The sequence below is a fragment of the Ceratotherium simum genome, chromosome 20 (assembly GCF_057802395.1).
Source record: "Ceratotherium simum simum isolate JZ-2026a chromosome 20, ASM5780239v1, whole genome shotgun sequence".
Taxonomy (NCBI): Eukaryota; Metazoa; Chordata; class Mammalia; order Perissodactyla; family Rhinocerotidae; genus Ceratotherium; species Ceratotherium simum.
In genome coordinates, this window is record NC_141919.1 from 50641815 (window position 1) to 50669724 (window position 27910).

Below are 27910 nucleotides of genomic sequence, written 5' to 3' on the forward strand. Positions count from 1 at the left end.
TTGACACCACGAATTACCTACCAAAATTCATTCACAACATACTATTTTTCCCTTGTCATCCGTCTGTAAAGAGGGTGAAAGCTAAATACTCAATTTCTCAGCCTCCCTTGTAGCTTGGGATGACCACGGGCCACTTTTCTAGAAAATCATCTAAATATTCATAGCACCTTTATTCAAATTCCAGAAAACTGGAAATAACCCAAATGTCCTTCAAAAGAAGAATCTGTAGCACAGCCATACAACTGTTATTGTTGCTATTACTCAGCAATAAAAAGCTATCAACTATTGATGCACACAACAACATGGATGAATCGCAAATATATTATGCTAACTGAAAAAAGCCAGACTCAAAAGGCTGCATACTGTATGATTCCACTTTTATGACATTCTGGAAAAGACAAAACTATAGAGACAGAAAACAAATCAGTGGTTGCCAAGAATTGGGGGATAACAATGGGGTCCAACCCAGGAGAAAGGCGGTTCCCCCAAATGACAGCAAAAAAATATCAAGATGACAGCTGTGTAGGAGGCCTATAGAGCAACCAAACCTAATGGAAGCAGGACAAGAGAGGGCTACCAAAGAGATGCCTCCAAGAAAATGTTTTTGACCATCCTAAGAAGTTAATTTGCACACATGAAATAAAGTACAGAGATTAACCATTGGTGGGTACAGAGAAATCTAAGCAACTGTGGAAAAAAAAATTAAGTCCAAAAAAAAAAGGCAGCATGGCTCAACTGTGAGTAAAATTTATATGGTTATAATAATATGAACAGTGAAGACTGATCTAAGCAACAATTATTACATAATACCGGGGGGACAGAAGAGAAGGAGAAAGTATAAATATAAACTGAGAAAACGGGGGGGAGGCGAGGACATAAATAGCAGAAGAAACAGCTAAGAGTTCAAAGTGACTGCCTCTGGAGAATGAGATCCAGAAATAAGTCAGAACAGGGCAGGAGATTACTGTGGACATACAGAATTTGTTGAAAAACAGTAACTTTTTATTCAAATTTACTATGTGCTGAGCACCTAGCTAAATGTTTTAGATACGTTATTCCCTGTATTCCTCAACAACACTCTATAGGAACTTGGCATAATCCCCATTTTAAGAACCAGAAATAAAACTTGGAAAGACTCCACACAGACCAATGAGATGTAACAGAGTGAGTCTTAACTGTTTATTTCCTGGGGTACAGAGCCTACAAACCAAACTAGATACTAAATTACAAAATAACTGTTGCCTTCATAATCCTAAACTAGTAAAATAGTGGCAAGAGGCCAGGCTGGAAGAAACATAACTCACGAAAACAAGCCACACAGCATCAAGCTGTAGACAACACAGTCTCCCAAGCACAAGACCTGTAGCTAGAGGCACTACAATTTACAGCCCGTCTCTAGCATGCCTTACCATTTCCCCAACTTTTCCTGATGTCATATAAATTCAGGAAAATAGCAATGTTGAACAACATAAACATTTAAAATAACATGGAAGTAAAACTTATTATATTTTCAAGGATTTTAAATCATGGCTTGAATCAAATGTCCACTGGAACTCTACAATGGGTATTGTAGAAATCACTGACAACCACTGGGAGTACGCTTTCGGTACAGTGGTGAGGAAAAAGCCAAGGTGAGCGAGGAAGAGAGACAGCACACTAACTGTACCTGCAAGAAGAGGTGGTAGCTGGAAGGTGACACAGAGCATCTAAGAGGAATTTTGCAAGGACGAGGTACACAGCAAGTCTAACACACTGTAAGCCCATGAGGACAAGTAATTAGATCTGTCCTGCCACCTCTGTTCTTCCGGGGCCTAACATGGGGTATGTGCTTAATTTAATAATATATATTTACTGAAGAAAAGAGGCCTATCTTCAATAGGCACATGAAAAGATGTTCAACATCACTAATCATCAGGGAAACGCAAATCAAAACAACACTAAGATATCACCTCACGCCCATTAGAATGGCTATAATCACTATAATCACCAAGACAAAAAACAACAAATGTTGGAGAGGTTGTGGAGAAAAGGGAACCCTCATACACCGCTGGTGGGAATGCAAACTTGTGCAGCCTCTATGGACAACTGTATGGAGATTCCTCAAAAAATTAAAAATAGAAATACCCTATGATCCAGCTATCACACTACTGGGAATCTATCCAACGAACCTGAAATCAACAATCCAAAGAGGCTTATGCACCCCTATGTTCACTGCAGCATTATTCACTATAGCCAAGAAGTGGAAGCAACCCAAATGTCCCTCAACTGATGACTGGATCAAGATGTGGTATATATATACAATGGAACACTACTCAGCCATAAAAAAAGACAAAATCGTCCCATTTGCAACAACATGGATGGACCTGGAGGGCATTATGTTAAGTGAAATAAGCCAGAAAGAGAAAGAAAAACACCATATGATCTCACTCTATGTGGAATATAAACCAACACATGGACAGAGAAAACTGTATTGTGGTTACCAGGGGCAATGAAAGTTGGGGGTGGGCGCAAGGGGTGAAGGGAGACATGTATATGGTGATGGACAAAGAAAAATGTACAACCAAAAATTTCACAGTTATAAACTATTAAAACATCAATAAAAAAAAAAAAGAGGCCTATCTTTAAGCTGAGGAGGAGACAACTGAGAGGCAATGAATTGATAGCAATAAAGGGAAAGGATTCACTTGGACAAGAAGAGGGATCCCTCTCCTGAGTCTAGCAGAATGAAGAAAAGGGCAGGCATGGCAGCAGCTAAACTTTTAGAGATTAGGAAAGACAGCCAATGGAGTCTGTTGTAACGATCTTTACTTTTTTAGTAAAATAGACAGACATCTGCAGAGGACAAGTACTAGATGAGGGAGGAGGGTGGAGGAATGTAAGAATGCGGCAAAGGTTTGTAACAGTTACTAAGTGAGTATGCGAGGAAGCTGACAGAGAACAAGTAAAAAGAACTGAAGAGTGACACTGAGGATCCCAACTGAAAGCAGACATCTCGAGTATGTAGTGGCACCAATCCACGTTACCATGAAAGCAACTGGAGTGTCAAAAATTCAGGATCACAACTTAACTGAATAATCAAAGATGAGGATTAAGATAAACAGATCCCTTGTTGAAATATCCCACAAAATAAAAAGGACTTGAGTTTTAAACTAGAAAGAGTCCATTTATTCAAGGCACAGGTGAAGAGCTGCTCCTATCTACCTCTAACACTGGCGCCTTTCCCATAAGCTTCAAGCTTCAACACATATTTGAAAACATTCCTTCCTAAAGAATGCTCTCCAGCTTATTACAACCCTGGCTGCCAGATTCGTATTTCACAACCTCACTAAAGGTAAAGACGACATTTTAAAATAATGTTTCTCTGGCCGGCCCCGTGGCTTAGCGATTAAGTGCGCATGCTCCGCTACTGGCGGTCCGGTTCGGATCCCAGGCGCGCACCAACACACCACTTCTCCGGCCATGCTGAGGCCCCGTCCCACATACAACAACTAGAAGGATGTGCAATTATGACATACAACTATCTACTGGGGCTTAAGAAAAAAAAGGAAGAGGACTGGGGGCCGGCCCGTGGCTTAGCGGTTAAGTGCGCACGCTCCGCTACTGGCGACCCGGGTTTAGATCCCCGGCGTGCACCGACGCACCACTTCTCTGGCCATGCTGAGGCCGCATCCGACATACAGCAACTAGAAGGATGTGCAACTATGACATACAACTATCTACTGGGGCTTTGGCGGGGGGAAGGAGGAGGATTGGTAATAGATGTTAGCTCAGAGCCGGTCTTCCTCCGCAAAAAGAGGAGGATTAGCACGGATGTTAGCTCAGGGCTGATCTTCCTCACAAAAAAAAAAAAAAAAAAGAACAATCTGCCCTGATAAAATTCTCAAACACATGAAGTTTCAGGACCATTTTCATTTTTGGCATAATAATATAGAGGTATAAAGGCAAATAATTCAAATAGGATAGATCACACTAACAAGCCCTTAAGTTTCCATCAAAGTCCATTTAAAATATTCCTAAACAGGCTCCAAATTTCTAGGATTATAATTCCTGATACTCTTTATACATTTACTTTCCTTTGAATTCTACAGTACTTACATGTGTGGGAGATCAATATTTGGCCACCCTGAAATCTATCTCTTTACCCTGATTGTTTTCTCTGACGGACATTTGACCTCCCCCACTAACCGCCTAAAGAGTTTGACATAGAAGATCTGTAATATAACGTAAAATAGATGTTACAATAGAAAAGGCACCAACAAGCCCATCTTATCAGAAGTTCTGTCTCTCTGGCCACATTCTCTGGATGGCCCTGCAAGGAGTTGCCAGACAAACGTTTACATTTATAAGGGAAATCTCCATTTGTAAAGGTATCTCCCTCTCTGTATTGGGAAGAGCGGGGATGACCTCATTTCTAAAAACTTATCAACGTGGAAGGTGAGGCCTTAAATCTGCATAATAAGGGCCGGCCCCGTGGCTTAGCGGTTAAGTGCGTGCGCTCTGCTGCTGGCGGCCCAGGGTTCGATCCCGGGCACGCACGAGGCACTGCTTCTCTGGCCATGCTGAAGCCGCGTCCCACATACAGCAACTAGAAGGATGTGCAGCTATGACATACAACTATCTACTGGGGCTTTGGGGGAAAAAATAAATAAATAAATAAAATTAAAAAAAAAAAAAAATCTGCATAATAACCTTACTCTTATTTACGGCGCTTTAGTTTACGCACTTTAGTGGTAATCTCCCGTACCTGACTCCCCCCACCCCCAACATCCTCCTTTGTCTTTAGCTGAACCTGGTATTTAAGACGAGAATTTCTGCTATTGTGTTGAGAAACGCAGTGTTCCTGGTTTCTCCCATGTATACATGTTATTAAACTTGGTACTATTTTCTCCTGCTAACCTGTCTTGTTAATTATTTGGCCAGCCACAAGAACCTTAAGGGAAAGGGCAGAGGGGGTTTCTCCCTCTTCCCCCAACACATGCAATTCATATTTTAGCTATTTCTTCTATATTTCACTTGCCTTCCTAACCTTAATATCATAAATGAGACCAAAAACTCATTTTATTTTGTTTTGTTCCCCTCGCTACTCAGTAGCTGCCAATAAAAGACACATTTGATAAGTGTTAAAACGACATGCTATAGAAGCTGGTAACTTTTAGAAATGAAGACTGACCTAAGAAAGGCCAAATCAGAGCAGAGCCAATGATTCCAAAAAGAACAATAAATGGAATGCTGTTTTCTCAATCAGTTATGGTGATCTCAAAGCAAGCATTCACATAATGCGGAACAATGTTTCCCTATTTATAAATCTTATACATCTCAAGTTAATGAAATGACATTATACTAGCATTTCTAGGTAGCTTTTGGACCTGTGTATCTTAAATTAAAACAGAGAAGACTAGGGGGGTCGGCCCCGTGGCGTAGTGGTTAAGTGCGCGCGCTCCACTGCTGGCGGCCTGGAGTTCAGATCCTGGGTGCACACCGACACACCACCGGTCACGCCATGCTGTGGTGGCGTCCCATATAAAGTGGAGGAAGATGGGCACGGATGTTAACTCAGGGCCAATCTTGCTCAGCAAAAAGAGGAGGACTGGCATGGATGTTAGCTCAGGGGTGATCTTCCCTCACATACACACACACACACACCCTAAATAAATAAATATTATTTTTTTTAATATAATTTTTTTTATTTATTTATTTTTTCCCCCAAAGCCCCAGTAGATAGTTGTATGTCATAGATGCACATCCTTCTAGTTGCTGTATGTGGGACGCGGCCTCCGCATGGCCAGAGAAGCGGTGCGTCTGTGCGCGCCCAGGATCCGAACCCGGGCCGCCAGCAGCAGAGCGCGCGTGCTTAACCGCTAAACCACGGGGCCGGCCCTAAATAAATATTATTTAAAAAAAAAAAAAATAGAGAAGACTAACCATAATCCAGTATACCAATTCAGGCATCACAAGGAAAATTATGTCCCTGAAACCTATTTTAGCTAGAAAAGGTTTGACAAGTTTTTTTCTGAGTTAGCTGTCCTGGTATTATTTACTTATTTTCTCAATAGGTCTTCTGTTAACTGGAATGCTAGATAAAGGCCTCAGGCATATTACTGCACTGCCTTTTACATACAACGTAACAGCAAACAACGAATTAACCAGAATGTCCACATGCCCAATAAGCTAGCTTAAAACTTTAATACTTGAATCTGCCTCTCAGTCAGTATGAGTACCTTCTTTGCATTCTTTTTCAAGTTTAACAAGTTTGAGATTTTGTTGGTTTGGGTTTATTGTTTTGGTTGTATTATATGGAATAAGCTTAATTGTTTTGTCATTATTATTTTTAGAGCTTTCTCTGAATTCAGTGTTCTCAGACACGAATAAATAAATACACATGAAGAAGTACACTTTTTCCCCAACTGTGAAGCAACATACAAATGTAAAACATATTAGTATTTCTGAAGTAAAGGGATTACTTGATTATTTCTAAAATCACCTTGAGCACTAATACTCTGTAATTCTATCTAAGAATCTAAAGGTAAGCACCCAATCAAAACCTGCCTAGTTGAGTGGTGCTCCTAGGGTAAAACCTTAAAAAACAAAAATCATTTTTGGTTTACTTACAGATCTCCAAACAGTTCTGTTTATCTATTGAATTAAGTGATCCTTTTCTCACTCATCTTTTGAACTGTTTATTCCTCAGGGCCCTCATTTGTGAAATAAACTAAATACATTAAATATAACAAAACGAGAATTTCCTCTCACAGGAGTGCCATCTGGTGATGAAAATCTGCATGTACAGAAATAAACTTAAGCCAAGTTGAATGGATGCTAAGATTGAGTTTTCTGATTTACAAAAAAGACTTTTAGTCTTAATAGCCTTGTTACTACAATCAAACATTTTGATGTAATGTATCTGAATCCTCACTTGTCAATCAGGAAAACATAAACTCTTTTTTATGTTTCAAACTATTAAAATTTTACTAATTCACTGCCCAGAATAAACACTAAGACTTTATAAATCATCAATCCTAAATCCACATTTGATGATGAACAGGCGATGAGGCTATAAATAATGGTCCCAGTTCCATGGCTGAACCAGAGTAGCTGCTTTGTGAAACATGAAAAGTACATTGCTTACTTTACGTTTAAATACTGTTGTTTGGAAATAATCATTTTTCTCTTTTAATTAAGGTTTACTGTTCTGGGTTATATATTTATAAATTGTTTCTACAAAAGGACTTTGGCATAAATATTGCGAATACAATACTTGAAAAAAACTTAAAAAAAAAAAAAATGATAGCCCCGGAACATGCTTCTAAGGATGCTTGCTTAAACAAATTCAAACTAGCTTATTTTCTGTCAATATGGCTCTCCACTCTAACACTGAAATGTCAGAATAGCTGAATTCCTGTTCATAAAAAAATGTCTTATTGCTTAAGATGTTCAGCAAAAAACTTCCAGAGATAAAACTCGGAGTTTACAGAGCGAGCACAGGGGGAAAAGTGTTACCACGATCCTCTGGAAAAAGAGAGCTTAGAAACACATCAGGTTAACAGGATGTAAGATTCAGACAAATTTTCTTATATTAATTTCACATAAAACTTCTGGAGACAGTGAATCCATAAATCCAGGTAACAGCATAAGTTACCAAAATAATTATCAACACCCTTAAAAACTGTTACCACCAATGAATTGTGAAAATGAATAGGGCATGGAAACTACACTATAAAAATCAAAACCTTTAACTAGCATACTGTCATACGGGGAAATTCCATGTCCTCTTTTCTGGACACAGAGCCATGTGTAGTAAACAGGAATGCTTCTGCAATAAGCATCCAGTTGCCAGACCACAGGAATTCAGTTTACACTTGTGTTCCATCCCCTCTATCACTCTCCACCCCCAGGAGTTCTACTACCCTGGAACAGGTTCCAAGAGAATTCTTAGAATAGAAACAGACAAGAGCAAGAGATTCTAAAAATAATCCAGCAGAAACTCAAAGATACCTATCTCAGGTTCTTGAGCTGCAGGAAGTACCAGGTTATTTCAATCTATCCAACCAAATTTTAAAATCCATATTTACCTCACCCCATTCACAGTAAATTAAAGATATGATCGATGTTAACACAGGTGAGAATCGCTACTATATTTTCAACCTCCTTAAAAACAAAATCAGCAAGATAACTTATAAAGCTTCCTAGATTATTTAATGTGCAAGAATGGTCTAAATTACTTATAATACTATAAGGAAAGTAAACCAGCAGAATAAACCAACTTGATTAAACTACAAAGACTTTCTCTATAGAAGGGACATTTTAAGACAATGTTTTATTGACTGCTATTTTTTTCAAGGACTTTTCTTTTTTGAAGATGAGATATCTCAGTGAAACAGCTGCATTTTCACAAGATTCCAGAGTTCAGAATGAACTGAAAATGGCTGAGTTAAAAGCCACCTGCACGTCTATTAAAGCTTACATAAGCAGGGCCGGCCCCGTGGCTTAGCAGTTAAGTGCTCGCGCTCCGCTGCTGGCGGCCCGGGTTCGGATCCTGGGCGCGCACCGACACACCACTTCTCCGGCTATGCTGAGGCCGCGTCCCACATACAGCAACTAGAAGGATGTGCAGCTGTGACATACAACTATCTACTGGGGCTTTGGGGGGAAAAAAAATAAATAAATAAAATCTTTAAAGCTTACATAAGCAAAGACCTCAAATTCATCACAAGAGGATCCTAACTTTAAGGCATAAAACAACACTGTTGGGTAAAACTTTATCTAAAAACCATGTAATATTATCCCTAAAAAAAAAAACAGGGGCACATTTGATCATTCTGAAAACTTACAGAACACTTGATAACATGCTGACAACTGTGAAGGCTCTGGTGAAAGCACCGAAGGGCTTTATCTAAGATAGTATCACCAAGTGTCAGCACTGGAAGATCCCTCTAAAACCAGGGGTTCACGCATGGTGCAGCATATCTCACAGACTGCATCAAAAAAACTTACATTCCAGAAACAGCAAAATGAATGTTTTTTCAAACAGAATATAATTAACCCAGACAACATGAATTACCTAATCAGCTAAGGGCTCAACTACTAAAAACAGAATATACGATTTATGTTCGAGAAGCAAGTCTCCATCAAGAATGCTCACAGAGACGCTGTTCACCCAGTCGTGAGGCTCATGGTGCCAGGGCTATCTTAGACTGGAAAGGATGGGTGGGGGTCCTTCACCTATATGAAGGACTCATTCACTCATTCCCAAAAGCCTAAACCAATAAATAACGATAATAACAATAGCAGCAAGCACACACTGTTTACCACGTGCCAGACACCACGGAAGTGCTTTATATACATAGTAGTAAGGCATTAACGGTCCCAAGAACACTCTGAGGTACACACTAATATTACTCCCATTCTACAGACAGGAAACTAAGACACACAGAGATTCACAGCTGGTAAGTGGTAAAGCCAAGATTCAAACCTAGGCCATCTGGCTCCAGTCTGTGCTCTTAACCACTGTGCTAGGCTGCAAGGCTAACTGTTCAACTACAAGTATACAACAGACTCCACCTCAGCTTCCTCTTCTTTAAGACAGCATAACTACTGCTGGCAACACCCGCATAGCTCATACCTGATGCGAAAGATCCAGCTCTGGGTCAGAATCTCACCTAGCTTCCCAGCCTTTCAGATACCCATAGGTGGTCCCTTGGCTCTATACTGTAATGTTTTTGTTACCGGTTCTGTTTTTTATTTTTGTTTAACTTCCAACCTGTGTTCTTGCTTTTTTCTATTAAGAAAATACCCATCAGGGCCGGCCCTGTGGCTTGGTGGTTAAGTGCGCGCGCTGCGATGCTGGCGGCCCGGGTTCAGATCCCGGGTGTGCATCAAGGCACCACTTCTCTGTCCAGCCTGAGGCCGAGTCCCACATACAGCAACTAGAAGCATGTACAGCTGTGACAGACAACTATGTACTGGGGCTTTGGGGGCAAAAAATAAATAAAAATCTTAAAAAAAAAAAAGAAAATACCCATTCATTCTCAATCTTTTTCTGCAGAGGAAATTCATTTATTTATTCCTGCAGAGAACAGGACTGGTTTAGATTAAGAACCTCTGGGGCCGGCTCCGTGGCTTGGCGGTTGGGTGCGCGCGCTCTGATGCTGGCGGCCCGGGTTCAGATCCCGGGCGCGCCCCGGGGCACCGCTTCTCCGTCCAACGCGAGGCCGGGTCCCACGTACAGCAACTGGAAGGATGTGAACCTGTGACGTACAGCTGTCTACTGGGGCTTTGGGGGGAAAAAAATGAATAAATAAAATCTTTAGATTAAGAACCTCAACTGATTTGAGAGGCCCAGAGCAGCCAGCAAGATGAAGTCTACATCCCCAACCCAGGAGAGAGTAAGGCAGCTAGAGTGCCAATGAACTCGAGTATGAGACCCAATTCTATGCAGCTAAACTTCTTGTGCCCTGCATGCCAGGAGCTGACCACGCTGACACTTTCATTCTCCACAGCTGCTGAGGGCAGGGTCAGGCCTCAGGCAGCTGGTGGACAAGGTTAACTAACTCGCCTCCACCCAGGCTTGGCTGACAGGGGAGCCATAATGTTGTCTGCTATTCTATGCATATAATATGCCCATGGAAAAGATGAGTGCTGGGGAACTCTTGAACATCACAGGACATCAAAAATTATTTGGGATAAGTCATATCTCTCTTTCAGGTTACCTAAGGTCAGAGAAGAAAAAGTATTTCATTGCCTATGGCTGCTTCCATACATCTGTCCCACCCCTAGGCTGCTAATTTCTTGGAGCTAAACCCGGTGTTTTACCCAAGACCCTAGCTCAGCAGCCACCTTGCCCACCAAACCCTTGAAAAATCTAGCATTATTCATGACCAGTCTTAACCTCTTCTTCTAGTAGCCCTTTCTCTCCAAAAATAGGCCTATACTATATAGCATTTCACAAGACCTATCAAGTTATAAGAATACCGTACTTTTCATTTAGATTACATTCAAACAAGCACCCCCCAAATAATACCAAGATGATAACCTTCATTAGACGGTTTCTACTTCACAGACAAGGATTAGCAAAGGGTCTGTTTTTTAAGTTAAAAACACTTAGACTATAACTGGATTAAAACAGAATTTCTATAAATTTCTATAAATCTATAAATAAATAAAATTTCTATGAATCTTACCAGAACATAATATTAATGGCTTTCTCATAAATCCAGTAATAATTCTTGTTAAACACACACACGCTTGTTTTTTTTCTTGCTCTCCTTATATCAGATTCTGTTCACCTTCCTAGTATTATTCTCTGGTCTTGCTCCCCCAGAATTTCTACCCACTCACATACATAGTGGGGCACAATGACAGTCTGCTTTCTGCTTTCAATCTCCATTTCTGAAACCTTCCAAGCTCCTCACAGGCTCTGGCAACGAGGAATTACCAGATAATTATGCTATTATCTCCTGCACAGTGGGCCTGAGGAACCAAGTTAAGGAGGTAGCCCAGAAAAACTGCCACTCTATGAAACACTAGAAGGTCTCAACCCAGGTTTGTCAGTAAACTCATTAGCTAAACGTGCCATTCTATCTATATCCAAATGTTAACAGTGATGATTTCTCCAGAAGCATCAGGAATTTCTTATTATCAAATAAAGTTGAAGATCTAGAATAGTGGATCACTATCCATCACCATCACTGGTTGCACAGTATAATCACTTAGGCAACTTCTAAAAAATGAAACCAGGGGCCAGCCTCGTAGCCTAGTGGTTAAGTTCAGCCCGCTCCACTTAGGCTGCCCAGGTTCGGTTTCTGGGCACAGACCTACACCACTCATCGGCAGCCATGCTGTGGAGGCAACCCACATACAAGACAGAGGAGGACTGGGCCAGATGTTAGCTCAGGGTGAATCTTCTTCAGGAAAAAAATTAAAAAAAAAAAAAACATAAAAAACAGATCCTATTAATATCAGAGCTGCTCACAATAAGACGTAGACATCAATATTCTTTTTAAAAATCCTCCAAGCAGTTCCTAAAAAGTTAAACATAGAGTTACCATATGACCAAGCAATTCCACTCCTAGCTACATACCCAAGAGAACTGAAAACATATGCTCATCCAGAAATGTGCACATGGACATTCACAAGAGCATTACTCATAATAGCCCAAAAGCAAAAACAACCCAAATGTCCATCAACTGATGAACAGATAAACAAAATGTGGTATAACCATACAACAGAGTATTAGTCAAGTACTAAAAGGAATAACGTTTTGATACATGCTACAACATGGGTGAACCTTGAAAACATGCTAAGTGAAAGAAGCCAGTCACAAAAGACCACATATGTAGACTGTATTATTCTATTTATATATAATGTCCAGAATAGGTAAATTCACAGAAACAGAAAGTAGATTAGTGGTTTCCAGAGGATGGAAGCAGGGGAGAATGGGCAGTAAATGCTAAGGGGTATGGGGTTTCTTTCTGGGGTGATGAAAATGTTCTAGAAATAGATGTTTGTACAACCTTATGAATATACTAAAAAATCAGTAAATCGTATACTTTAAAAGGATGATTTTTACAGTATATAAATTATATCCCAATTTTTTTAAAGGCTCTCCAGATTCTTTTTTAAACTTTTATTTATTGATTTATTGATTGATTGATTGATTGACTGATTTTGTGAGGAAGATCAGCCCTGAGCTAACATCCAGGCTAATCCTCCTCTTCTTTTTGCTGAGGAAGACCGGCTCTGAGCTAACATCTATTGCCAATCCTCCTCCTTTTTTTTCCCTAAAGCCCCAGTAGATAGTTGTATGTCATAGCTGCACATCCTTCTAGTTGCTGTACGTGGGACGCGGCCTCAGCATGGCCGAAGCGGTGCGTCAGTGCACGCCCGGCATCCAAACCTGGGCCGCCAGTAGCAGAGCGCGCGCACTTAACCGCCAAGCCACAGGGCCAGCCCCTCTCCAGATTTCTAATGTGCAGCTGAGATGTCAAACGACTACTCTGAAACAGTGGTTCTCAAAGTGTGGTGTCTAGACCAGCAGCAGCAGCATCATTTGAGAACCGGTAAGAAATGTAAATTCTCAAGGTAACCCCAGACCTACTGAATCAGAAATTATGTTTAAACAAGACTTGATGCATGCTGAAGTTTGAGAATCGCTGCCCTCAAAGAACCTTGGATGAAAATTTTGATCCTGTGTGGTTCAAACTGAAAGATGAGAAAGCTGCAAAAAGCATAATTTTACTTTTATTATATTACCCATAAAAAGTCATACGGTCATTAGACAAAGTTCCAAAAAATACTGCACTGTGGAAGAAAATAAAACCACCACCTATAGTTCCACCACCCCAAAATAACTACTGTTAATAGTTTAGTGAATATCCTTCCAGCGTTTTCTATTTGTTTTGCATCATTGTGATCCACTAGAAATGGCTGTATCATGCTTGTATCACAGAACATTAACGTATAAACTATTACATAAAGGCAAGGTAGCATTATAATGATAGCACTTCAATCACCCTGTTCAGCTGAGGAATCAGGCATTATGGGAATATGAAAAAAAACTCACTCAGGAGCCAAAATGGTTTTGGTTCCAAAGCTTTTTGATATTAATGGCTTCTAAAATGCAATACAAACTTCTCTTCCTTGGCAAATACAGTACAATAAACACAATTTAACTTTTTCTGATTCTACATGAGTTATTGTAAGCATGTGATGGGTGACGTGGGAAACGATCAATCTGAATCTATTCTAACTCCAGGACATACCTAGAACTTGCTTTCCTAAATAATTCATCGTATCATCGTCTTTCTTGTCCTTGGCCTCTTTCTCAAAAGGGGCAGCATTTACGTATCTGCATGACTTCGGGGCAGCATAGTATGGCTACTTTCCAAAAGTAATTTCTGAACCCAAGGACAATGCAAACTTTCAAGTCTTTTCCTTGTCATTTATTTTAAAATCATCTGCACTGTTTTTAGTCACTGATTCACTGTCTTTTTTTTTGGGGGGGGGAGGACCTTTCCACCCCAAACCTTATACAAAGTAAGCCCTCAAACATTTCCTGATTTTCAGCAGGTTGCAAAATGACTTCTATGCTAGCTTGAGTGATTAAGGGACAACCTTACCCACCTGCAAGCATCCACTGATGTTAAAATGTATTCTATCAGGCACCAAAAAAAAGAAAAGGAAAAAGAGGGCCTATTTCCTGGGTATTAACAAAATGTGGTAAGAAATTGCCAACTGAATGTTCCCATCTCAAATTCTCCTATCCCTAACCCTAGTTTAACATGGCTCTTCCCCAACCACGTTCAGCTACATTAGTCCCCACCTATCCTCTCAAAAGAGAATCAAGTCTCAAAGAGTCATTAGAACAGGAAAGATTTAAGGCCAACGACAAAAGTCTTAGTCTATGATAAAGACTGAGACATTTTAATAAATTTTTTTGTCTTCACATCCTCACTCCCATTCTGCCCCCACTCCCCAGCTCCGCATCTATCAGAGTAACATTAACTTCTCACCAGCTGCTCCGTCCCGAGGCCTTCATAGGGAGGGGAGAAGCAGGAAAGTCACCTCCTCCCTTTGGCTTTTTTCCTCTCCCTAAGACCCAGTAAGCATCAAACTAGAGGCTAGTCTACCTCACCTTCGTGGGTATACAAGTTCAATAAGCCACATCTTTCTTTTAGTCCAGTCATACTGACCACAACCAGTCACATAGAGTCTTTGATTCCTGATACTCTGGGCTAAGACATCATCTAAATCATCATGTCAGTTTAACTCTTGCTTCTTATTTTCAAGCACAGAAAAGCCCTAACAATACTCAACACAGGAAAATCTCCAACCTCCAAAGCGTGAAAAGAACTTCAAGAAATATCCCATACACAACACTCAAAATGTTACCTAGTTCAACTCATCATCACATGAAAGTTTTAATCTATTATCTCACATTAATTTATTGTTTTGCTTTTTGGGTAAAGAGGCATCTCTGTGAACCACTTTCCTAGTAAATTGGATATTACTGCTAAAAGTGATTAAATCCCAACTATACCTTCACAACAGACAAAACTTCTCTTTTTTTTTAATAAGGAAAATCAGCCCTGAGCTAACATCCGATGCCAACCCTCCTCTTTTTGCTGAGAAAGATCTGCCCTGGGCTAACATCCATGACCATCTTCCTCTACTTTATATGGGACGCCGCCACAGCATGGCTTGACAAGCAGTGCATCGGTGCGCGCCCGGGATCCAAACCCACGAACCCCGGGCCACCACAGCGGCAGAGCGCGAGGACTTAACCACTGCGCCTCCAGGCCAGGACTCTCTTCAATTCTTACTGAAGACAGAAAATCTAAAACATTTCAAGTTATTCTCATTTTTCACATCTCTGCACAAACTATTTTTGTGTGTGTGTGTGAGGAAGATCAGCCCTGAGCTAACATCCATGCTTAATCCTCCTCTTTTCCCTGAGGAAGACCGGCTCTGAGCTAACATCTATTGCCAATCCTCCTCTTTTTTTTTTCCCCCCAAAGCCCCAGTAGATAGTTGTATGTCATAGTTGCACATCCTTCTAGTTGCTGTATGTGGGACTCGGCCTCAGTATGGCAGGAGAAGCGGTGCGTCGGTGCGCGCCCGGGATCAGAACCCGGGCCGCCAGCAGCGGAGCCCGAGCACTTAACCGCTAAGCCACGGGGGCCAGCCCTGCATGAACTATTTAAACATTTGGCACTCGATTATTACGGATACACAAATATTTCAAAACTGATTTGTAAAAGTTCAGTATATCCGTTAGTATGCTATTCTGAGACAGCTATATCATCTCTAGCTATTACTATAAGCCAAAAATACACATAGTTTTTTTTTTTTTTAAAGATTTTATTTATTCAGTTTTTTCCCCCCAAAGCCCCAGTAGATAGTTGTATGTCATAGATTCACATCCTTCTAGTTGCTGTACGTGGGACTCGGCCTCGCGTTGGACGGAGAAGTGGTGCCTCGGGGCGCTCCCGGGATCCGAACCCGGGTCGCCAGCATCAGAGCGCGCGCACTTAACCGCTAAGCCACAGAGCCGGCCCAAAATACACATAGTTTTTAAGTACTTCAGACCCACTGTTTTTCATTATAGTTCTTCAACTTTCCTCAAGAATCCAGGATATAAAGTCTTGAGTTGTTTGTGCTTTTATTCTAATGACATCCTTATTACTATGCCAAAAGCAACTTTTAAAAAAATGTGTTACCTGAAGAATCTATCTATCAAAACATAGTCATACAATCCATTTAAATGTTAACACACCTGTCACTTATGCATCAGGCTCAGTTTTCATTCAAATACCAAATACAAAATTCCTTAATAAGGAAATCTCCTACCACTACTACTGAGATAGTAGATTTTCCTTCTCACAAGTATGCATATAAAAACCTGCTTGGGCCGGCCCCGTGGCTTAGCAGTTAAGTTCGCACTCTGCTACTGGCGGCCCGGGTTCAGATCCAGGCGCACACCGACGCACCGCTTCTCCGGCCATGCTGAGGCCGCATCCCACATACAGCAACTAGAAGGATGTGCAACTACGACATCCAACTATCTACTGGGGCTTTGGGGGAAAAAAAAGGAGGAGGATTGGCAATAGATGTTAGCTCAGAGCCGGTCTTCCTCAGCAAAAAGAGGAGGATTAGCACAGATGTTAGCTCAGGGCTGATATTCCTCACAAAAAAAAAAAAAAAAAAAAACCTGCTCAACTATCCTCTACATCCAGATTAATCTCAAAAACAAAGGCTTAGAAAAATTATCTTCCAAGCACTCTTGGAAACTGCATGTTCTATCTCATAAGCAACAACTACTTAAGCTGTATTTCTCAAAACCAGCACACTCACTGCCACCATTTCCTCACCACACATCTCCTGAACTTTCAGTCTGGTTTCCAGCACCCTATCACTCCAACAGAAGGAAAAATGCAATTCCTAAGGTCACCAATGAACTCTTTCTCATCGTCAAGTCTTCTGTTCTCATCCTTTCAGCTGTCTCTGGCATTCAACACACTTCGTAACTTTCTTCCTTTGGCTTCTCAGACACTATACCATCATAGTTCTCTTTTGTTCTCAAATCCTCGGCAGCATCACATCCTTCTCTCACCCCTGAAACATAAAGTTGTTCAATTCTTGAGCACGGTCTCCCTTCCCACAGAAATTTTATGCTCTACTGGCATCAATAATTACCTTCAACTTCAAAGCAAAAGCTAAACACCATGTGTCTCCAGAGATTCAGTCCACATCTAACTGCCTACTAGATACCTACACTTAAAACAGAATTCATCCAAAACCACCTCATTCAAAGACTTCCAAAATTTTCCAAATGACCAATATTTTTCAAGTGTTCCAGAAATCAAAACCTTTAAACCATTCTTTTCATGCCACCATTTCTTCCCATACCCATTTAAATCATAAACGATTTAAGCCCTTATATCTTATTTTTTTTTTTTTTAAAGATTTTATTTATTCAGTTTTTTACCCCCAAAGCCCCAGTAGATAGTTGTATGTCATAGGTTCACATCCTTCTAGTTGCTGTACGTGGGACTCGGCCTCGCGTTGGACGGAGAAGTGGTGCCTCGGGGCGCTCCCGGGATCCGAACCCGGGCCGCCAGCATCAGAGTGCGTGCACTTAACCGCTAAGCCACGGAGCCGGCCCTAAGCCCTTATATCTTAAATATATATATATACTTAAGGCCTAATGCCTTCCTTTACAGTCTCTGTGCCATCGACTTAGTCTAAGTGCCTGAATTAAGGGTCATTGTCTGTACTTAAAGCCTCCTCGTCTTCAAAGAAGAGGTTAGGTAGCCTTGTCCAGTACTAGTTTTGAAATGTCATTCTATCACAGACATAACCCAGGAGCTCTAAGGTACCTTTATCAACTACAGTATCAATAATTGCCTCTGGGCTGGCCCCCGTGGCTTAGCGGTTAAGTGCGCACGCTCCGCTACTGGCAGCCCAGGTTCAGATCCCGGGCGCGCACCGACGCACCGCTTCTCCGGTCATGCTGAGGCCGCGTCCCACATACAGCAACTAGAAGGATGTGCAGCTATGACATACAATTATCTAATGGGGCTTTGGGGGGAAAAAAGGAGGAGGATTGGCAATAGATGTTAGCGCAGAGCCGGTCTTCCTCAGCAAAAAGAGGAGGATTAGCATGGATGTTAGCTCAGGGCTGATCTTCCTCACAAAAGAAAATAATAATTGCCTCCTCTCTACTTCACTGAAACTTCATCCCCTTATTTACCTGTCTGAACTATCTTAATTGTGAAACTGATGCCAAAGTGGACTGTTTAATCTTCTACAATACTGCTAAAATCCATCAACTCCTGTTCACAAACCATCAACTCCTCAATACAAGCTCTTTGTTCCTTTCTGAGCCCCACACTTGGGTCAAATTGGCCTTGCCCTTCTCCCAAATTGCACCTGCTTTTCTCCCTCCAGCTACCACAGACACATTTTCTCAATGGCATGCTGGGTACACTCCCCATTTTCTCATTTTGTGTCCCTCAATGTAAATAGCAACTATTCTTTTTTCACAGTTATCATACATATCCATCATATCATACATATCATCCATGTATGATAACTCTGTGGCGTTTTAGGGTTGCTTAACAATATACTAAACAGCCCTACTTACCAGTAGCTTGAGTTCTTAATATTTATTTATTTTTTCCCCCAAAGCCCCACTAGATAGTTGTATGTCATAGTTGTACATCCTTCTAGTTGCTGTATGTGGGACGCGGCCTCAGCATGGCCAGAGAAGCAGTACGTTGGTGCGCGCCCAGGATCCGAACCCCGGGCTGCCAGCAGCGGAGCACGCACACTTATCCGCTAAGCCACCGGGTCGGCCCATGCAGCTTGAGTTCTTAAGTGTAATTTTACAGCCATCCTCCGCCTCGCTTCTCACGGTGTGCTATCAGTTGCCACTTCTCAGTGTTGTGTGCCTGACCTCCTCATAGGATGCACCTAAACTGGCAGAGTACTTACAGACCAGCTCCCTCGCTGATTAGAACAGCTAGTCAAATCAGAATGAAAAACTTCAGCAAAGGTAGGCTTTTGTCTTTTTAAACCACAGAAATCAAGTCCAACCAAACCTCTAACTAAACCCCAACATATAAAATAGATAAAAGTGAAATGGGCCTCGCGGCACCAGCCAGAGGAGTTCAAGGGGCCCCACCGCATATCCTACCCTCATTCCCCATCCAGTGCAACACCCCAGCCTTATGCATCACAAATGCAGACATTGTTTGACTTATCAGCTAGCACTTGGCTGTATTCCCAGATAGCAGTATTTCAGATAAAGAAGTCCAGTATTGTGATTAAGAGCACAGGTTTGGAAGTCACACAGACCTGGATTCCATGAATTACTAGATTAGGTAACCTTGAGCAAATACTTCACTCTTTCTCAAGCTTGTGAGGAGCACCAAACAAGATAATGTACGTCAAATGCTTAGCCTAGATCCTGATAGCTACCAAAATGGTAGCAACTATAGGATTAACAATACACTGACCACTTTTTTCCCTGTTGATTCTGTTTATTTCATAATATTGTCTCTTCATTCACACAATTTAAATAACTCTACTGAGGTATAACAAATATCATAAAGGTCCCCCCTACCACCACCTTTTTTTTGGCTGAGAAAGATTCACCCTGAGCTAACATCTGTTGCCCATCTTCTTCTCTCTCATTTTTTTCCCCCTCCCCAAAGCCCCAGTACATAGTTGTGTATTCTTTTTTTTTTTTTTTAAAGATTTTATTTATTTTATTTTTCCCCCCAAAGCCCCAGTAGATAGTTGTATGTCATAGCTGCACATCCTTCTAGTTGCTGTATGTGGGACTCGGCCTCAGGATGGACGGAGAAGTGGTGCCTCGATGCGCACCCGGGCCACCAGCATTGCAGCGCGCGCACTTAACCACCAAGCCACAGGGCCGGCCAATATAGTTGTGTATTCTAGTTGTAAATCCTTCTAGTTCTTCTCCGTGAGCCGCCACCACAGCATGGCTACTGACAGACGAGTGGTGTGGTTCCGCGTCCGGGAACCCAAACCAGGCCGCTGAAGCAGAGCACACCAATAAAATTCACCCTTTTTAAGTGTACAATTCAAAGATTTCTTTAGTATTTACCAAGCTGGACAACTGTCACCAGAGGCCAACTATCACTCCAATAAAATCCTTTGTAACACTGGTCATTTCTTTGTCCCACAGATGGCTACACTTTCAGAGTATATAAATTGGTTCATGGTACGCTAGCTACATCCCACTACAGCTGGGATTTTTTTGGTAAAGTGAGATAAGCATTAGAACAATTAAATAGCTCAGACAGTCTTTAAAAAAGCGAAAACTCTTCTGTGGTAATAAAATACTAAATGGCCTATTTTAACTAACAAGGTTTTCACTCCTGTAACCACCACCTGGATTGTTCTGTAATATACAGGAGTATTGTTCCACCATTACCTTAGCATTCCCAATCACAAGGAATTAAAAGATACTAAATAAGCTGAAGTACCAAAGCTAAGATTTTCAAGAGGTCATCTGGTCTCCAGCAATTCAAAGAAGCATTTTACCAAGTAATCACTATTATAACAGGAAATTTCTAATCAAAATAAAATGAGACCTTGATTGGAGGGAAAAACTTGAGACATTCAACAAGTTACTAGAAAAAAATTGACCCAAGAAAATGTTTAATGTAACCCAACCAAAAAATAGGCAGAGGCAAGTGTCCCTCGACTGACGATTAGATAAAGATGTGGCATCCTCAACTGACGATTAGATAAAGATGTGGCATATATATAGAATGGAATACCACTCAGCCATAAAAAAAGACAAAATCGTCGCATGTGCAACAACATGGATGGACCTTGAGGGTATCATGTTAAGTGAAATAAACCAGAGAAAGACAAACACTGTATGATTTCACTCATATGTGAAAGATAAACAAACACATGGATAAAGAGAACAGATTAGTGGTTTCCAGAGGGGAGGGGGGTAGGGGGTGGGCGAAAGGGGTAAAGGGGAACATATGTATGGTGACAGATAAAAATTACACTACTGGTGGTAAGCATGATGCAGTCTATTCAGAAACTGATATATAATAATGTACACTGGAAATTACACATTATAAACCATTAGGATCTCAATAAAATAACTGAAAAAAAAAATTTGTTTCTCTTTTACTAGCTGCTACAAATATACTACCAATTAAGGCCAAACAAAAAATACAACGTGATAATTAAAATAACAGCAAATTCTAATACAACTGAATTATGAACACAAAATTCAAAGTGTTTTAACTAAAACTATTATAACTGCAGAAATTTGGCCATAATTGATCCTATTGGAAGAACTCAGGAAAAGTAAGGCTCAGCCTCCCACCCGCTCAAGGAAACCTTGCCCAGTACTAGGACTCAACCGATAGTGCTTTTCTCTGCCACCTCCAACACATCCTGACTCCTAACTGCACTGTGTCTTGTGTCTGTCTTCCCAGGAAAACACAGGCACCTAGAGAACAGGGACAGTGCATGATTCATCTGTATCCCTAGCACCAAACAGTTGCTGACAAGTAGCAACAATAAAGCTCTGTTCAAGCGAACACCGGTAGAGTAGCATATATCATTAACACAAACAAAAAAAACTATCACTTAGGCCTAATCTGGATTAATTTACATTCTGAGCATTTCACAGAAATAAAATGAAATGAGAATATATTGTCTAAAGTTTTTATTAATGTAATAGTTTGGCCTCATTCCCACAAATCAAAAGGAACTTTAGGGCCGGCCCCGTGGCTTAGCGGTTAAGTGCGTGCGCTCTGCTGCCGGCGGCCCGGGTTCAGATCCCGGGTGCGCACCGAGGCACCACTCCTCCAGCCATGCTGAGGCCGCGTCCCACATACAGCAACTAGAAGGATGTGCAGCTATGACAGACAACTATGTACTGGGGCTTTGGGGGAAAAATAAATAAATAAAAATCTTTAAAAAAAAAAAAGGAACTTTACCTTTCACTAGTGTTTCAAAACCTGGGCTCTGCATAAGAGTAACAAGATACATACAACATTTTTATTCTTTCCAATAGCTTAAGAAAATTACACTTATCCTACAATAAACAAAATGTACTTAACATTTGCAAGAATTATCTGAACTAAGTAATAGCAGTAGTTATGTCCTGCTTATCAGAAGAACTGATTGGCAATTATGTCTGATAAATAATTAAGAAAATAATCACTTAAGAAATGAATTATCACCCAGTAGTATACTTCAGTGACAATACGTAAATAGGGTAAATCAAAAACGCTGATTGAACAGGGAGGCTATAAAAGACGTTTGTAAACTGGGAAAATCTGAATGTGGATTTATATCAAATATTATTATTGATATTACACATTACATACACTATACTACTAAATAAATATTCATTTTCTTAGGTATAAGAATGTTATTGTGGTTATTTGTAAGAGAAGCTCTTTATTGTAAACAGATACTTGCTAAGGAAATATTTAGGCATCAACATCAAGATGATTGCACTTTATTTGTAAATCATTTAGCCATGGGGCCGGCCCTGTGGCTTAGCAGTTAAGTGCACGTGCTCCACTACTGGCAGCTCCGGTTCGGATCCTAGGTGCACACCGACGCACCGCTTCTCCGGCCACGCTGAGGCTGCAACCCACATGCAGCAACTAGAAGGATGTGCAACTATGACATACAACAATCTACTGGGGCTTTGGGGCGGGGGGGGGGGGGGGGGGAGGATTGGCAATAGATGTTAGCTCAGAGCCAGTCTTCCTCAGCAAAAAGAGGAGGATTAGCATGGATGTTAGCTCAGGGCTAATCATCCTCAAAAAAAATAATAAAAATTTACTTTCTTAAAAAACAGGACAGGGCTGGCCCGGTGGCATGGCGGTGAAATGTACACGCTCCGCTTCAGTGGCCCGGGATTTGCAGGTTCAGATTCCGGGCACGCACCAACGCACCGCTTGTCAAACCATGCTGTGGCGGCGTCCCATATAAAGTGGAGGAAGATGGATACAGATGTTAGCCCAGGGCCAGTTTTCCTCAGCAAAAAGAGGAGGGTTGGCATCAGATGTTAACTCAGGGCTAATCTTCCTCACAAAAAAAAAAAAAAAAAAGAAGAAAGAAAGAAAAGAAAAGAAAAAGAACAGGACGTGCAGCATCTTTGAGAGAAACACTGTCAAGAAAACTCAAGGGGCCAGCCGGTGGCGCAAGCGGTTCAGTGCGCGCGCTCCGCAGCGGCGGCCTGGGGTTCCCGGGTTCAGATCCCGGGCGCACAAGGACGCACTGCTTGGCAAGCCATGCTGTGGCGGCGTCCCATATAAAGTGGAGGAAGATGTGCATGGATGTTAGCGCAGGGCCAGTCTTTCTCAGCAAAAAAAGAGGATTGGCAACAGATGTTAGCTCAAGGCTGATCTTCCTCACCAAAAAAAAAAGAAAAAACAACAAAAAAAAGAAGTAGGAAATATCAGCACATACCGTTTGCATTATATTTGTCAAAACAAATATGATTAATTTGGTTCTTGGAATTAAAAACGAGAAAAATGACTCCATTCCTAAATACTTATTTGATAGCTGGCTCAAAATTATCTCAAAACCTACCAGAGGCTTACATGGTGATATTCCCTGTAAGTATTCCCTCTCTTTGCCTTCTTTCAAGTTACATCTCCACTCTCCTTTTCTGGGGGAAAAAAAGGAAAACAGCTGCTTCTAAGTTCTATCAAAAGATGCACCACCTCACTAGCCAACACCACCAGTGTCATAACAGACAGCTTTTAAAGGACACTCCGGGCCGGCCCCGTGGCTTAGTGGTTAAGTGAGCACGCTCCACTGCTGGCGACCCGGGTTCGGATCCCGGGCTCGCACCGACGTGCTGCTTCTCCGGTCATGCTGAGGCCGCGTCCCACATACAGCAACTAGAAGGATGTGCAGCTATGACACACAACTATCTACTGGGGCTTTGGGGGGAAAAAAATAAATAAAAATAAAATCTTTAAAGGACACTCCATTTACTCAAATTAACAACAAAGAGCTAACTGGTATTTGCTGACCTACAGGTTACCTCACAAAGAAAAATAAAGACAGATTTGTTTAAGAGCAGAGGAACTTCACAATCTGTGAATTCACACAGTCTGCTTCCTTTGAGCAGGCATTAGTCCTTTATAATACACTTACACCAAAAAAAAAGTGTCTTATAACAAAAAAAAATCTTAACAATAAGTCATCATCTTAAAAAAAAAAAAGGGACTGGGGAATCAACACTTCAAGACTAACACTTTCAAAGTAAGAGCTTCACTTCATACCAGTTCAAACCTTCAAGATGGGTTTATACTTTCTACATGTGGTTTATACTTAAGGGAGTAGAGATAGCCACCAGTACCCACAAAAACACAAGCGCATGTTGAAATAAACCCATTCTTCTCCATGTTTTCCGACCATTTCTCCCCAAACAATAAAAGTAAGAGACACTCCTGGTGAGCACTGCACAGGCTGCACCAGTTACCAGGAAAGGGAAGCAGAGGTGGTGTCGTTCCAGCCTTGTTCTAAAGCCTGCTCCATGTGACTACTGCTCGTCCAGCCCCCATTTAAAGAGAGAGGCCAGAGGAAACCAGAGCAGCAGGAACCAGGCAGGAGGGGCAATGACCACAACCCATTCCCACAGCCTCACTCCCATGCCACCACTTCCAGCCATATTTCAATCACAACAAAACCCTCCCTTCCCTGAATCGTTTCTTAATTACTGAGGGTCAGAGACAAGGCAGCAAACGGGAAATCAGCGCTGTGGGAAACAAGCAGGACAAGCGTGGGGGAAAAAATCTCATCACATGTGAACTAGACATAAAAACGAAACATCAGGAGGAACACACTGGAGGAAAGCAGAAGAGTAGTGTGGGAAACTAATCACTTCCGCCTAATGATAAGAGAAGCCTTCACAGCAAGGGGAGGACAGCCCTAGCCAAGGGGCCCTGCAGACAGGTAAGAGACGTCAGTGTAGTGGAAGACCCTATCATCCCCAGAGCGTGCAATTTATCCCCTTTCCCAAGACAGACAGGCACCACCCCAATCGAGGCACCCAAAGCCTAGGCTACAGAAGAGCTTGGGTATTACGTTCATCTATCTTTCGCCTTTATTAGACCAACTGACACTAAAAATTGGGAACGGACAATTCACGGCGAAAAGTGACGCAACACACTAACTACTCACATACCCCTTGGTTTAAAAAGTACTATCATAATAGAAGAGAAAATAGAAAAGAACTGGGTTCACCCAAAAAGTTAATTATATGCCCTTCAAATAAAAGATGATCTTTGGATACCCTATGGAGACCTTAAAAAGCTCTTAATTGTTAGGACACACAGGTGCTGAAGAAAGTAAGCCTCAACACTGGCAGATCATATACTTTGGATACAAGTAGAAACAATATCCAACAGAAGTGGTAGTAACTAGAGGATTATGTCAAACAGGAAATAACAGGAATGATGATGGAATCAACTCGTAGAGAGAACAAGAATAAGAGACCAGAGTGGTGGCACTTGAGATGCCTGGGCAACTAATTAGATGAAAAACCCAGGAGAAAAGGTGGGAAAGCCGAGTGGCAAAGTGATTCAGCGGCAAAGAAAACTGAGATGCAATGCACCAATGAAAGAGTAACATTTTGAATATGTATTATAACAGAGAGCGCTTTAGTTTACAAAGCACTCTCAAACCTACATTCAAGAAAAGAACTGCGGACACAACCAAACTACAGGAACCGGGACTGAGGAGGAGAACTGAGTCCCAAAAGTCTGACACCAAAGCCTTCCAGAATGAAAACGAGTAGAATTGAACTATGCCTTCGGGAAAGGTTGGCGAGCGCAGAAGTTGGGCTCGGAGACGTCCAGTCCCAGGACTAGCGACAGGCGTGGAAGCGGAAAGGTGGTCAGGTTGGGGAGCCACAGCGTGGCGCGGGAGCTCCAGCGGACAGGCAGGGAGGGACAGCGGTGGGAGAGAAAACCACACCCTCCGGGGCAGAAACCCGAGGGGGGAGGGGAAGGCGCCCCCTGAGGCTGGGTGGGGCCGGGCCAACTCGGACCCGGGCAGGCAGGAAGGAGCTCAGCACAACTCACGCGGGAGAGGGAGGAGGGCGCCCGGGACTGAGGACACATGAAGCCGGCGAGGGAAGCTTGGCCCGGGTGCTCACGGGTGGGCGCCGGAGCAGTATGAAGGGGGCTGGGGCAAAGAAGAGCTGAAACCAGGACTGGAAGGCGCACGCTGCAGCGCTCAGGGCCCTGGAACCGGGAAGAGAGAGAGGGCGCCAATTACCGCTGCTGTTCTCGCCGGACTCGGGGCCCGCCGCCACCGCCGCCGCCGCTCGTTACCTGCCAATGTGCCTCTTACAAAGCGGCGGCGGCGGCAGAGGCGGCCTGGCCCGTCACGTGACCTTCGCGTCACGGCCGAGGGAGGAGCCGCCGCACGTCGCTGGCGCGCGGTTCGTCAGCCCGCCCACAGAGCGCGCCGTTTCCTCTAGCCTTCCCCTCGCCGCCAATCCCGCGAGGCCCACAGCGCCGAGGCGGGGAAGGCACAGTGATGGAGCAGGTAGGGGAGCGTTTTCGGAGTTTTTCGGACTGGGAATAATCAGGGCCGCGCTAGCCACCGCACCCAAGATGCCCACAGCTGCAGCTCGTTGTCGCGCTGTGATGACCTCACAAGGCACCGCAAGCCACTCCCCTGCGGCCGCCTTCCTCTCGTCAAGTGACGTGGTCCAGCCAACCAAGGCCAGCCTGGCCGCCGAGCGCTGCGCGGAGACTACGACTCGCAGCCGGCTGCACTGCACAGGACACCGCCACCGTACCCTTCTGTCGGAGGGTCATAGACGGGGCAGCTATGACCTAGAGCCGGGAGAAGGCGAAACGGAAGGCGGACACAGCTGGTCTCTGAGACTAAAGCCAGCGGGTGCCGCCTGCCCGATGGCTGAGCGTGGTTCCGGCTGGGCAGTGTAGTCCCGGCGGGGGGTGGGTGCCGCCACCACGTTCCCGGGCGTGCGCCCCGCCCTCTGCGCGGGAAAACGCCAACGGCCCGCCGAAGTCGCCACTGCACGCCGCAGGCCTGCAAGAGGACCCTCCACGGGCGCAAGGGCCTCGGCGCTCTGTCTTGCTAAATGTGACATGGAGTTCTGCACTCCCAAGATCTTTCTGCGTGAAAAGACTAACATTTATTGAACGCCTACTCGGTGTCGGTCGTTGATACAACCACTTTTATTAAGTCATAGAATCAACGTTTGAGGCAGGGATTGTCCCCATTTTCCGCGTAAAGAAAGGCTTAGGGAGGGTCAGTTGTTTCCTGGCTTGAAGAGACGCAAACCAGATTGCCTATCTCCAAACAGTGACTAACCTTCGTCTCAAAAAGATGTCACCTGTTTTAACTCCAGGAATAAAGCATAAAAGAGCAGATAACGAGTTATAGCTGTAGCACAGCGTTTTAGAGTTTAAAGTAGTTTCTCATTTACTGGCCTAGTTGCTCCTCAAAGGCAGTATCTCAGGCTGGTTAGATACACGGACTTGGGAGTCTGCAAGCCTTCCCTCAATTCGAGCTTTCCTCTGATACCACTCCACCAGGTTGTGAAAATTAAATGAGATTATGTAAAGTACTGCTTAGCACATTGTAAACCCTCAATAAATACTAGTGATTATTCTCACACCCTTTAGGTACCCTTTGGGTACAACAAGTCTGAGGTAGGTGGGAAGGGAATTAGCATGTACTGATCTTTGAGCAGGGCACTATGCTAATTACTAACTAACTTGCTAGTTACTAATAGACTGGTCGTAGGTTAAATTACTTGATGAAAAACAATTGAAACCTTAACAGCCCTGCTCTGTTCAAGGGAAGCCTTTGTTATTCATCTGAATTGATCAAAGAATGCTCAGGC

At 42.7% G+C, this 27910-nt stretch overlaps 1 protein-coding gene across 5 annotated transcripts in view; it reads right to left on the reverse strand.

The window, feature by feature from the left end:
• The window catches only part of UBAP2 (ubiquitin associated protein 2), a 120199-nt gene extending 93823 nt beyond the window's left edge, over positions 1-26376 (reverse strand). For 3 of the 5 annotated variants that reach the window (XM_087444733.1, XM_087444734.1, XM_014785994.2), the window contains exon 1: positions 26308-26376. The gene's annotated coding sequence lies outside the window, so the exon portion shown is untranslated. Of the gene's footprint in view, positions 1-26111; positions 26288-26307 lie in introns of those variants that run through there. The other 2 variants (XM_087444735.1, XM_087444732.1) reach the window with 2 other exon arrangements.
• Positions 26377-27910: the final 1534 nt, after the last annotated feature.